The sequence below is a fragment of the Panicum virgatum genome, chromosome 7K, assembly GCF_016808335.1.
Source record: "Panicum virgatum strain AP13 chromosome 7K, P.virgatum_v5, whole genome shotgun sequence".
In the NCBI taxonomy this organism is placed as follows: domain Eukaryota; kingdom Viridiplantae; phylum Streptophyta; class Magnoliopsida; order Poales; family Poaceae; genus Panicum; species Panicum virgatum.
The window spans coordinates 50611361-50623551 of record NC_053142.1 but is presented as its reverse complement, the minus strand read 5'-3'; positions in this window follow the sequence as shown (position 1 = coordinate 50623551).

Below are 12191 nucleotides of genomic sequence, written 5' to 3'. Positions count from 1 at the left end.
AATAAAGACTCGAAGATTAGATAACATGATCTGGACTCTTCCCTCCACCAGTCCAGATCTTCATGAAGCTTCCAAATATCAGCCGAAACATGCCGTATAACTGTGGCAGATTCTGGTCGTCCTATTGTTTCGGCAGTTCCCGTCGACTCCGAGTGAATCTGGATGCGATTCCAGTTGTATTGGAAAGTTTATCTCCTTAGCTTTTCATGCATATCTAGAATGTCCAAAACGGAGTCCATATGTGGCCTGGGCGTCCATTTTTGTGCGGCCTCTTCCTGCAGTCCGAACCAGCCTCGCGAACAGACTGGGCTTCAACATGGATTAGGCCCGTGACCATCTCAGCTTGACCCTTGAGTGCCCAATTATCATTGTATTTGGCCAAACTTATGATATAAGCCTGGCTAAGTGGACTCCTTTACCGTGGGCTTCTTCTGACATTTGGCCTACCAATCCTGGTCAAATTCTGGCGGTAACACATGCCCCCCAAGTTTGGCCAAATATGACAGAATCTTCTAAGCGCCAACCGTAAACCAAATAAAAACATCATCTCCTCAAATTGTCTTCTCATGCTACTGATGGTCTTGCCCCCCGAGCCGATAGATCGGCTATTAGCCAACTGACTTTTGTGACCGATTGCTTGAACCGGCCTCACGCCTTCCTTGACCAATCTCAATGTTGTTGCAGACCAGTCCTAGTTTTCATATTCCATGGATGGCGCTGACTTACGGGATCATCCTCATGCTTCATCAGCTCAGCATCAACATACTTGGCCTCTTCTTGATGATCGTTGATCGCCAGGAGTTGGTGAAGACATAGATATTCAATAGGTAGTCGATTCTCCATCGAATAAATAATAATGTGGGCTACATGGATTACCTGCAAAACAATCACTTGCCGGACCGGCTCTACAAAGATCATTGTGAATCGGCTAAAAGCCGATGGATCATAATTAGTTAGGCAAAAGTCATGCAAGCCGACCCAACATCAAAAAATCTCTTCCCCCACAAAAATATGCTATGTCATGCAAAGGGTGAGTGTGAGCTTCCAAGTATGTCTCAAAGCATTTACAAGTGCTAGCATGTATATACAGTGAGGGTATAGCATAAAGACACCGCATAGAAAAGCTCAAAAGAATATATCTATATTAGAACATGAGCAAGCAATTTTTAGGATTTTCAAAATAAAAAGCATCACCACTTAGCCCAACCAACTAGTACATTAAAGCATGACAAGCAAAAACCAGCAAGTACCTACACCAGTGAGCTCTCTCCGATATAAGGATCTTTTAACAAGCTTGATTACTCATGCCCTCAGATCTTGCAGGTTAAAACATATTGCATTTGAAACTCAAACAAGCCTTTTGTTTTGTGCCAGGGGTTATTTGCTTATCAGGCCACTTCTTACCAACCAATGCTAAGCCTAGGTCCGTTGAACCATCAGAAGCTTAAAGCAAGGTTTTGGTCATTCACAGCCTAGTCCAAGTTCATGCTAAAGTGCAATAGCAAGCAGTCTCGAACTAGATCAGTGAGACAAAACAAACCCACCTGGATCTTTTCATTACAGCACAGCATGGACATCATTCAGATTTTAACGTAATTTAGCACAAGATTATCATATAAGCATTGAGACTCGAGCTGCATAAATGATTCCAAGAAAAAGATATAGCTACCAGGCATGTACAAGATAATAAAAGCAAAGTCAGCCTACACATACTAGTAGCCAAGTAAAGCGGTGACCATATTTCAGATTTTCAAAAGAATAAAAGCCATGCTCGGTATCAGATATTCAACATATTCAAATGAGCCTAACCACACATGGTCACCAGCATCCACACCTCAAAATATATACACGAAACATAAGTAGAAGCTACTAAGCATACAAGGAAGCTAGTGCAAGTGATAAATGCATATACTGTATGATGATGCAATGGTGGGTTTGAATATTACCAATCAAATTGGCTGTTGACGAGCCGATGGTTAAAATCCCGCCTGGTCCGTACTTGCCATAATGCATTCTCATCACAACTATCGGCTGTTAGAAAGACGAACATCTGTAGCCTAAAGTCCAATCAGCACATCTGTTGTCGTAGAGGGCTCTTCAAATGCTTTGTCGACGTGGATGAAGTAACCGATGTTGATCGCATCGAAGGAGCACAGAAGCAGAATCAGCCGGCTGATGTGACGAATGCCTTGACTCTCTATCCGCGGGGGTCGGGCGAGACGGACCCGTCCGTAGGCGACGAATGCCCTGACCCCGTAGGAGCCGCATTCGCCGATGTTGATGGTGTCGCAGGAACAGGAATAGCCGATGACGATGACGATGCAGAAGTACTGTTGACCGGATCGATCGGCTAATGTATCAGACACTCCCACGCCCACATGGGAGCAGAAGTAGCCGATGTCGATGGCCGGAACTGCGAAGGAGCGGAAGTAGCCGATGGTGAAGAAGCTATAGGAGCACCGACGGTAATTCTTCATCCGGACGAAAATTTTTGTATGGGTCTCCATATTTCATCACCAAATCTTCGCTTATGCCCCCCGAGCCAGATCCTTCATGTATTGGAGGAGATCGGCTCTCCAATCGACCGTACCCAATTCACTATGAACCAGAGAATTCAGACGTTTTGCCACCGATTGCTGGAATCGGCTGTGTTTGGGGCTGATCTGCCCATCGGCCCGGACTCAGATATTAGCCATGCAGCAAATTTGTTCTGCTACTATTTCTTTTGACTTTCTTTTTCTGGCATCGCATCGGCTGGGGCCGATTGCTTAGATCGGCCACTACAGGGCATGATCCCGTAGAATTCATGAAGTGGTGCCAGAATGTGTTTATTCTATGAGGCCAGTGGATAAGACCAGCCTCAGCCCATTTTTTGTCGCTTCGATCCGATAACAGTCTTCCAGCATGATCCATGAGATCGGCTCTTGCCCTTCCGCGTCCCAGGTGTTCATGTCTGCGAGCGAAACCTCGCTGGAGTCATCTGCACGGACCACCTCCACTTCATTGCCATCCCATTGGACCAAACACTGGTGCATCGTGGAAGGAACACAACAATTGGCGTGAATCCAATCCCTCCCAAGCAGCACTGTGTACGTACTCTTACTGTTGATGATGAAGAACGAGGTTGGGACGGTCTTGCGGCCAACTGTCAACTCCACATTGAGGACGCCCTGTGCCTCCGAGGACTGGCCATTGAAATCATTGAGCATCACGTTCGTCTTGATAAGATCAGCAACAGAACGACCCAATCGGCGCAGTACTGAATACAGCATTAGATTGACCGCGGCGCCAGTGTCGACCAACATCCTGTTCACAGGCTTGCCGTCGATGAGGCCCTTGAGATATAATCCCTTCAGGTGCTTGTAGCTTTTCTCCTTGGGCTTCTCGAAGATGATTGGCCGTGGGCCAAGATCCAACTGTGCAATAGGCAAATCTTCTGGTCGGGGTGCCCGAAACTCCGATGGGAGCACGAATACCATGTTCACATCAGCCGATAGCTTCTCATCGGCTTTTGTCTACTTGGGGCGCCACTCTTTTCTCGGAGGGCGTCTCTCCTCCCTTCGCGGTCGCCTGATTTGCTCCGCGAGATCCGGACACGCTTTCCTCAGCACATCGAGGTACTTTGCTTCTGCCTCTTCCAGATTGCGCAAGCGCTGCACCCTGCGCTTCTGCGAGCGATTGAGCCCATCAGGACACCACCGTGGGCAATGGTACCTGTCTTCTTCTTCTTCTTGCTCGGAATCGCCCCTGGTTGGCCTCTTCATACGGTCATCATGACGTGTTCCGGGCCCCAAGCGCCGGAACACTGATGTCTTGTCCTGCTGGTGTCCTCGAGGCCTGCACTCCAAGCAATCATCTATAGTAGGTAATCGGCTCATGCCGGAATTCCAACAGTACCTGAAGAACAGACAATGCCAGTGATCGCGTATAGCCTGACGCTTCCCCAGTGTCCTTCCTGAGCGGTGCTTGTACTCGTCTTCTTCCGATTCGTATCGGCGGCGTAGCTGGTACTGGTACTGGTATTTTTCCAGAAGCCGATTAGAAGCAGGAAGCTGGTTACGGATGTGACACACTTGCTCTTCAGTAATATACTGTCACCCTGGTTCATCTCGACCCTGGGGCCGTTTGCCAGAAACGGCCTCTCTCCTTTGCTCGTCACGACGGCGTACGGGCCCCGCCATGTTGATCTGGAATGAAAAATTCTGGCCCGTAGGAGTGAAGTCCAACAACTCTAACACGTTGGCTTGTGGGAAGGGCTTCGTGTCGACCTTCATCGTGTGTTGCGCCAAAATTAATCGGCCTTGCTCGATAGCCGATTGGATCTGTCGACGCAGCTCCTTGCATTCACCCGTGGTATGAGTGAACGAGTGGTGCCATTTGCAGTACAGCCTCCCCTGCAGCTCTTGTGCAGTTGGCAGCTTGTGATTCTCTGGGAGCTTCAGCTGTTTTTCTTTGAGGAGCAGATCAAATATCTGCTCTGCTTTGGTCACGTCGAAGTTGAAGCCCTTCACAAGCCCCTGCTGTTTGATCCATTTGCACGGGACGGGGTTTGCCCCCCCCGAGTCCACTCTGCCACGGCCACTTCTTGCTCCTCGCCTGAGTCATCAGATTCACCTGCTTGGGCCATGTTCACATGACGCTTGAACTTGTCCTGGTACAGCTCAGGATGGTAAAGCTCATATGCCGTAAGCTTCTGCACCAGGTGCGCCAGAGATGTGAACTCCAGCTGGAAAGCCATATCCTTAATCGGCTTAGCGAACCCCAGAACAGCCAAGTCGACTGCCTCCTTCTCTGTGATACGCGATGAGTAGCATCGGTTCTTGACCTCTCTGAAGCGCTGTATATACTCTGACACAGTCTCTCCTTGCTTTTGCCTGACTTGGGCGAGGTCGGCAATTCCAGCTTCAGCAGCCTCTGAGTGATACTGGGTATGGAATTGATCTTCCAGCTGCCTCCAGGTTCGAATCGAATCTGGAGCCAACGACGCGTACCATCCAAAAGCTGGGCCTGTAAGAGATTGGCCGAAGAACCGGACCCTCAGCGAGTCCGATACTGAGATCATCCCAAGCCGCGTTAAGTATCGGCTTACATGCTCGATGGAGCTGGCTCCTTCTGACCCGTTGAACTTGGTGAACTCAGGGAGCCGATACTTGGGTGGCAATGAGATCAAATCGTATTCACTTGGATATGGCTTGGAATAGCCGATCGCTTTCCTCTTGGGCAGTATGCCAAACTGGTTTCTCAGTATTGCACTGACCTGCTCCACACTAAGGACTCCTGGGGCCGATGGCTCAACACTCGGCCCAGTAGCGTACTTTGCAAGCCACGCTTGTTTCTCCGCTATCTGGGCTAAGATAAAGCATCTATTACACCACCGGATCATCCAATCCGTTTGCAAGGCCTAACCTAACAGATATTACGCCAACTCTTAAGATAAGAGCAAACCATAACAGATCAGATCTACTAGACATAAAAGAAGCAGGGTGTTGCCTCTGTGCAACTAATTCTACGCGACAAGAACTAGCATGAGATTGAAACGTGACTGCACAGAGACAACATGATATTCGTAGATGGTAAGCAACGAAGCACAACAGATCTACTAAAAGCCATGCTACGAACATCAGGATAACTAGTACTACTCGCCATCAAAAACGCTTCAGTACGAGTAATACCAAGGTAAAAGCAAGAACAATACTGCCCTGATCGCAAGAAGCGATCAGGGCAGCATGGCACTTACTTGGATGAAACCCTAGGGTTAGGGGTGGCGATGCACCGAGAGTTGTTGTTTGCGAGTCGTGATGACGCTCTCCTTTTACAAATGTCATAGGATACATATTTATAGTCTGGAGACTTCTTGCCGTGCAAGGCAACCTCTAAACTCTTTCCTAAACGAAAACTAGAGATAGATTACAACTCAATAAAGACTCGAAGATTAGATAACATGATCTGGACTCTTCCCTCCACCAGTCCAGATCTTCATGAAGCTTCCAAATATCAGCCGAAACATGCCGTATAACTGTGGCAGATTCTGGTCGTCCTATTGTTTCGGCAGTTCCTGTCGACTCCGAGCGAATCTGGATGCGATTCCAGTTGTATTGGAAAGCTTATCTCCTTAGCTTTTCATGCATATCTAGAACGTCCAAAACGGAGTCCATATGTGGCCTGGGCGTCCATTTTTGTGCGGCCTCTTCCTGCAGTCCGAACCAGCCTCGCGAACAGACTGGGCTTCAACATGGATTAGGCCCGTGACCATCTCAGCTTGACCCTTGAGTGCCCAATTATCATTGTATTTGGCCAAACTTATGATATAAGCCTGGCTAAGTGGACTCCTTTACCGTGAGCTTCTTCTGACATTTGGCCTACCAATCCTGGTCAAATTCTGGCGATAACAGTAAGTCACTGCATTTTTTAGTGCATGCATACATACATACATACATACATACATACGTACGTACGTACGTACGTACGTACCTACCTATAGGTACGTACGTACGTACGTACGTACGTACATACAACACAGGTGGGCCATCTATGGGAAGTACCATAAGTGAAACAAATTTATCAGTATAAAATTACTGCTACCCGCTCAGAGACCCAACCAATGTAATCTCGGATCGTATATGCATAAACATAAGAAATTCTGAAGGTATATCAGATCTAACAAAAGATGTAAAGACTACGAACCCGTTCGTTGGCTTCAATCAATATAAAAGTTAGTGGCCCATTCTGATGCTGCTACCAAAATTCTGTGATCTGAGAAGCCAATCCACTCTAATCACATCAAAACACCTAGATAAATTCCAGTCAGCCCTTATGATCACGACACGAAAGCATTACTTCGAACACCAAAATAGAAGGAATCCACTCTAATCTCGTAGTAAACCAGTGATCTCAACGACATACATACGTATAGAAAACCCCACCAAATAATTCAAATTCAACCAACCATTCCCCAACCAAAACCACCAAACCCAGTCTCACACCGAACCGTAGTAACCCTAAATGGAAGGAGATAACAGCTACGGATCTAGATGGCTGCCAGAAAAACACAAGAAACTGCTCGACGGACCACTCACCGCGCACCGAGGCGATCCGAGAGGCGTTGATGGGGGGAGGGGGGGTGAGGGAATGGGGGAGCGGGCGGGGGCTATATGGAGGGGGGCTATATGGAGGGAGGGAGCGGTGGGGAGGCGCGCTTACCCTTGGACCGTGTAGCGGGGGAGTAGCGCTAGGGGATGAGGAGGAGGTCGTGGCAGAGGAGAGGAGGGCGAGAGGTGGGTGGTGGTGATGAGCATGGGGAATTTGAGGGGTTTGTGGTTTTATTTATGGGTCTGTCTTGTTAAGTGGTTTATTTTTAGTTATGTGTAAGTCGCTGTATTTTTTAGTGCATGCATGCACATAATAAAAGAAGTAAATTTGTATATTTTAGGGGAAACATAATAAAATCCTCGAGCTCACTCATGCACCACAAAGCCAGAAACATGGATGCATGCATCTGTCCGGCCTTCTGGCGCTTCGTTGTACTAATTGTGACTGCCAAGTAGTACTCCACTTGCTAACTTGATTTGCTTGGGTCCAACGCTCTTTTTTTTTTGAAACACAACGCTCATTTAAAAAAAATACAATAAGAGGAGCCCTACGCTGCTGCTCGTTTACCTGCTGCTATTTTCGAAGGGAACTGTATCTATTTCCATCCAACTAAGCTGAAGAAGAAATGTATATGGCCATGAGGCATGTTTTCTATGATGTAATAAATGGTTTAAAATTGGCTAGAGGTCATGAGAATCTAGTGTAGAATATGGCCATGCAGACTCAGCAGCCACATGCTCCCTGTGGCGGAACCACCCAAAACTACCGGGCCCGGGTGCACTGATCTTTGTTGCTAATCAACTCTGACCCAAATCGGCACGCACCGGTAGTTCCTCGAGTGAAGCCTCGATTAAAGCCATGCTATTCCAGAATCAGCAGACAATACTCACACGAAAGTGAGCCCAGAGATTACAACACAGAACATTTCATACATCTCAGAGTGATTGCAGCGGAAAAGAAATTTATTACAAACCAGATTCAGAATAGTAAAGTACTACAGAGTTCCATCTACTCAAATTATTCAAGTTTCATTGTTTAGCGGAAGCATTAAAAGATAACTAGCGAAAAGAAGTGACACATCGATAAAGCCCATACGAAAGCGTCACTCAGCGGGAGGGTGGTCAGCACCAGATGAAGGGCCATCCCACTCAACAGACCAACCCGGAGGCAAGGTACACTGCCAAGTAAGACTTGCAAACATATCCTCGAAGTTAGTACCTGAAAAACAGTGCCACAAGCAAGGCTGAGTATACTAATACTCAGCAAGACTGACCCGTCTCCGGATATATCATAGTCCGATAACTAGACATGCAAGGCTTTTTGGTTGGTGGGGTTGGTTTGCCAAAAACGCTACTAAGAGTTGGTCCTTATTTTTAGATTTTATTTAGCCATCTTCCAGTTGGATTAACCATTCTAAGTTTGCATCTAACTCTATGCAAACATGGTGGAGCCACCATTTAATCAACCAGCAGTATTATCATCATCATGTTCCACTTGTTACTCTGTGTGACCGAAAATATTAAGCAATCTCATGCCATGAGAGGCGGATGATTCCGAATCGAATTTCAACCTGGCCAGGAGAACCTAGACCACACGCATGGAGATCGACTTTGCTCCCGCCCATGCTACTTTTTCCCTTTCTTTCCAGTCCGTGGATCCGGAACACCCTCCCCGACTACAGAGCCTGACGTCTCTGCACCCGTACGTCGCGACAAAAATATAAACCCTACTTCTACCAGGAGGGTGCGAGATCATTCCACTCGCCGGTCCAATCAGGTACTTAAACTTACCGATTATCATATTTCTCGGTATGTGGCTAGTACTTTCAAACGCTTAACGAAATGAGCCACACACCGCGACCTTAGCCATTTTTGACTACACCAGCGGGGTATCACAACTACACAACCCCGCCCGTTGTCCTTATATTTCAGCAGGAATTAAAGTCAGTCAAAATCCTATTTGCTCGCGAGAGGCAGGAAACCCCTCGACTTCTACCGTACCTAATCAGCATGGCAACTAGTCGATAAAAAGATCCGGAATCAAACATAGGTACCTAGGGATCATGCATCTAAGGTTTTCGATCAACGCCTAGAAAACTTAAATGCAGAAAGAGACTATTACAGCACATTATAAATAGTTAAATGAATAATAACTCAGAAAATAAGGCATAATGCACCGGGGCTTGTCTTCTTGGGCACTGTCAGGCAGAAAAGCCTCTGGGGCTTGGCCCAGGTCTTGAGACAAGTTAGCATAGTTCAAATTGATCTCCTGATCCACACGAGAGTCCGCGGGCACCAATTCGTAGTCCCCGTCCGCGAGATTAACCGTTTCTATATGCAATGCAAGATTATGAGTTATTCATGAATAATGATTTCTTTCCTTCACGATAAAGTTGTAGTTCAACAAAAGTTAATTTAGTGATGATTTCCATATTTCATTTCATGGGCAGTCATTTATAGAGTAGTAACCACAACTATGTTTCTTCATGAATGAGTGGGGTTTGGTTTTCATTTTCAAATTTAAAACATAGCATGCTTTCATTATTTTATAACAACAAAACTACTCATGAGCTAGTGATGAAAAACTAAAGTAACACAAATCCAAACTTAAGCATTTATGGTAAAAATTTCAGCATCTAACCATAAAGCAATTAACCATAACTATTCATGTAAGTAGATTACTCTAGTTGATTCACCTTTTTGCACAAAGCATTTGACATAGTTTCAAGTGCTACAAATTTTATGGGAGCATCTTCCAAGCATATACTTAGTACTGTAATTTATCCAGATTTTATTAACTTATACAGCAGATGTGACAAAAAGAACAAAAATAGCAAGCCATTAAATAAGATTAATTCTACAGAGAGTTATACAAGGAATGTGGTTCTCAAATTTTTACCAGAGTCTAGTCATGAGCTTAGCATACTCCAGAAAAATTATCAAGCCTTATATCAACACGATAAATTAGTTATGCAGTTAACTTAACATGAGTTAGCATAAATTTCTCAAAGTTCATTTGACCAGTACTACATGTGAGCTTTTTATTATAGCTAGCACGTACTCTAAACAAGAATATGTACAAAAATCACGACTAGATATGGTGTAGCTTACTCAGAATAAAAATGGTAAATCTACCCATAAGATGCTAAGCATGATTTTTAACTAAAGCAAAACTCAGTAACTACAGCTCAAAATTTATAGGAAGGAAAACAGAACTAAAATGAGACTTCAAAAATAAATATAGATTTTTATGAGGACAAAAACTATATATTATGAATTAAGTTGATTTAAATCTGGTAAATCTGAAATTTATGGATTAACAAGGTTTCAGTTACAAATGCATGCAGTAAAAATTACAGAGCAAGTTCATGTATATGTTTTCCAGCATTAATTCAGGAAAGTCAACAACAGATTAGAGAATCTTGATTGTTCCAACATGATAACTGTTTTTGTTGGGTGCCATATTTTTACTGTGAACTTAATATTCCATTAGTGATAACATATTCAAAAATCAAGGTCATTTGTTGAGTGTAACTTCCTGAACATGCATAGGGTGATTTTCTTATTCTTTTTCACAGATTAAATTTGGTAGATTTTCTGTAGATGTGACTGTTACAAAACTTGTAAATCTTGTTACAAGGATTCCAGATCAGTTGAGTTTACAATTTTACGATTTTTCTATGATTTGTTTTGCATTTTAGAATTTCACTGCCATACACTAGAATTCTTGCAAACACACCCTTGAACGAAAAAAAGAAATTACAACTGGGCCCTTCGCTGGCTTTCTACGCCGTGGCATCTTGCCGGTGGTGTTCTGCTAGGCAGGGCTTACTGGGGCTGCCACGGGGAGGCGCGTGGGAGAGTAGAGATCGAGGAACACCTACCCTTGTAGCCGTTCGGGTGGAAGAAGGTCGGAGGGGAGCTCGCCGGCGCTAATGGCGGAGAGGATGTTCGGGTCGCCGGCGTTGTAGGCGAAGAAGGGCTCGGGGTGGAGGAACGTGGCGTGCACGAGCACCGCGAGAGCGTGAGGATGCTCCTGGGGTAGCTGTCGTGCTCGGTCTCCCTCTGGGCTGGCCGGTCTGCGGTGAGCCCGAGCTCGCCGGCGGCGGCGCAGAAGGGGAACGGCTTCGGGAGAGGGTTTGGGTTCGATTCCGCGCGCGTGGAGCTCAACTGGAAGGTGGAGAAGCTTCTGGGGTGGTCGGAGGGAGCAATGCAGGGCTGTGGTAGCTGGTCCGCGCGAGTTAGATCTCGCCGGCCATGGCGGACGGCGGGAGGAGGAAGAAGGAGGAGAAGCCGCGCAACGGCGGGGCTCCAGGGCTACTTATAGGCCAGAGAGCACCTGAGCGAGTGGAGTGGCATCTGGGGGAGGCTGATTCGGTCCGGGGTGGCTCGACGGCGGGCTGGCGGAGCGAGCGGGCGGCGCTGCGCATGGCGGGGCATCGTGTCGGCTCGGGAGAGCGTCTAGGACGCGTGTGAGCGTGGGAAGGTGCCAAGGGGCGGGCCAGGTGGCGCTAGAGGGGTTCCCCGGGTCCATTTGGCCGCGGGCGCGCCATGGACGAGGTCCACCGGCGGCGTACGGCGGGCGGCGGCGAAACAGAGCACCGGGAGGAGAGAGATGGAGGTGAGGGCATATCTGCGATTTCTGAAAATCCAGGGACCTCTCGGTAAACTAAAAATATCTCCTACTTAGAGGGATCAAATGAAAAAGTGTTGAATACCAATTTTGCATAACTTTTCAAGATCTACAACTTTTGTGTTATGCAAATTTTCATTTCAAACTCACATTTTGAACTATTTGTAAATTTGCAAATTTGCACAAAAGGGCTTTGGTTTTATTCTATTTTTGATTGATTTTTGGCTGAAGTTCAATTGAGCACATGTCAATTGAAGTACCTCTCATGAGCCAACTAAAATTTTGTGCACATTTTTGAATTGAAATTTGAGTAGTTTTTCACTCATTTTTCTTTCTCCTTTAATTTCTTCTGTATACTTTGACTTTTATTTGACCCCTTCTCTTTGAATTAACTCCCCACATTTTTATTTTAAGTTTAAATGGGTACAGTGATTGTATTTGAGTGTACTGACACCCGAGGTGTCACACTC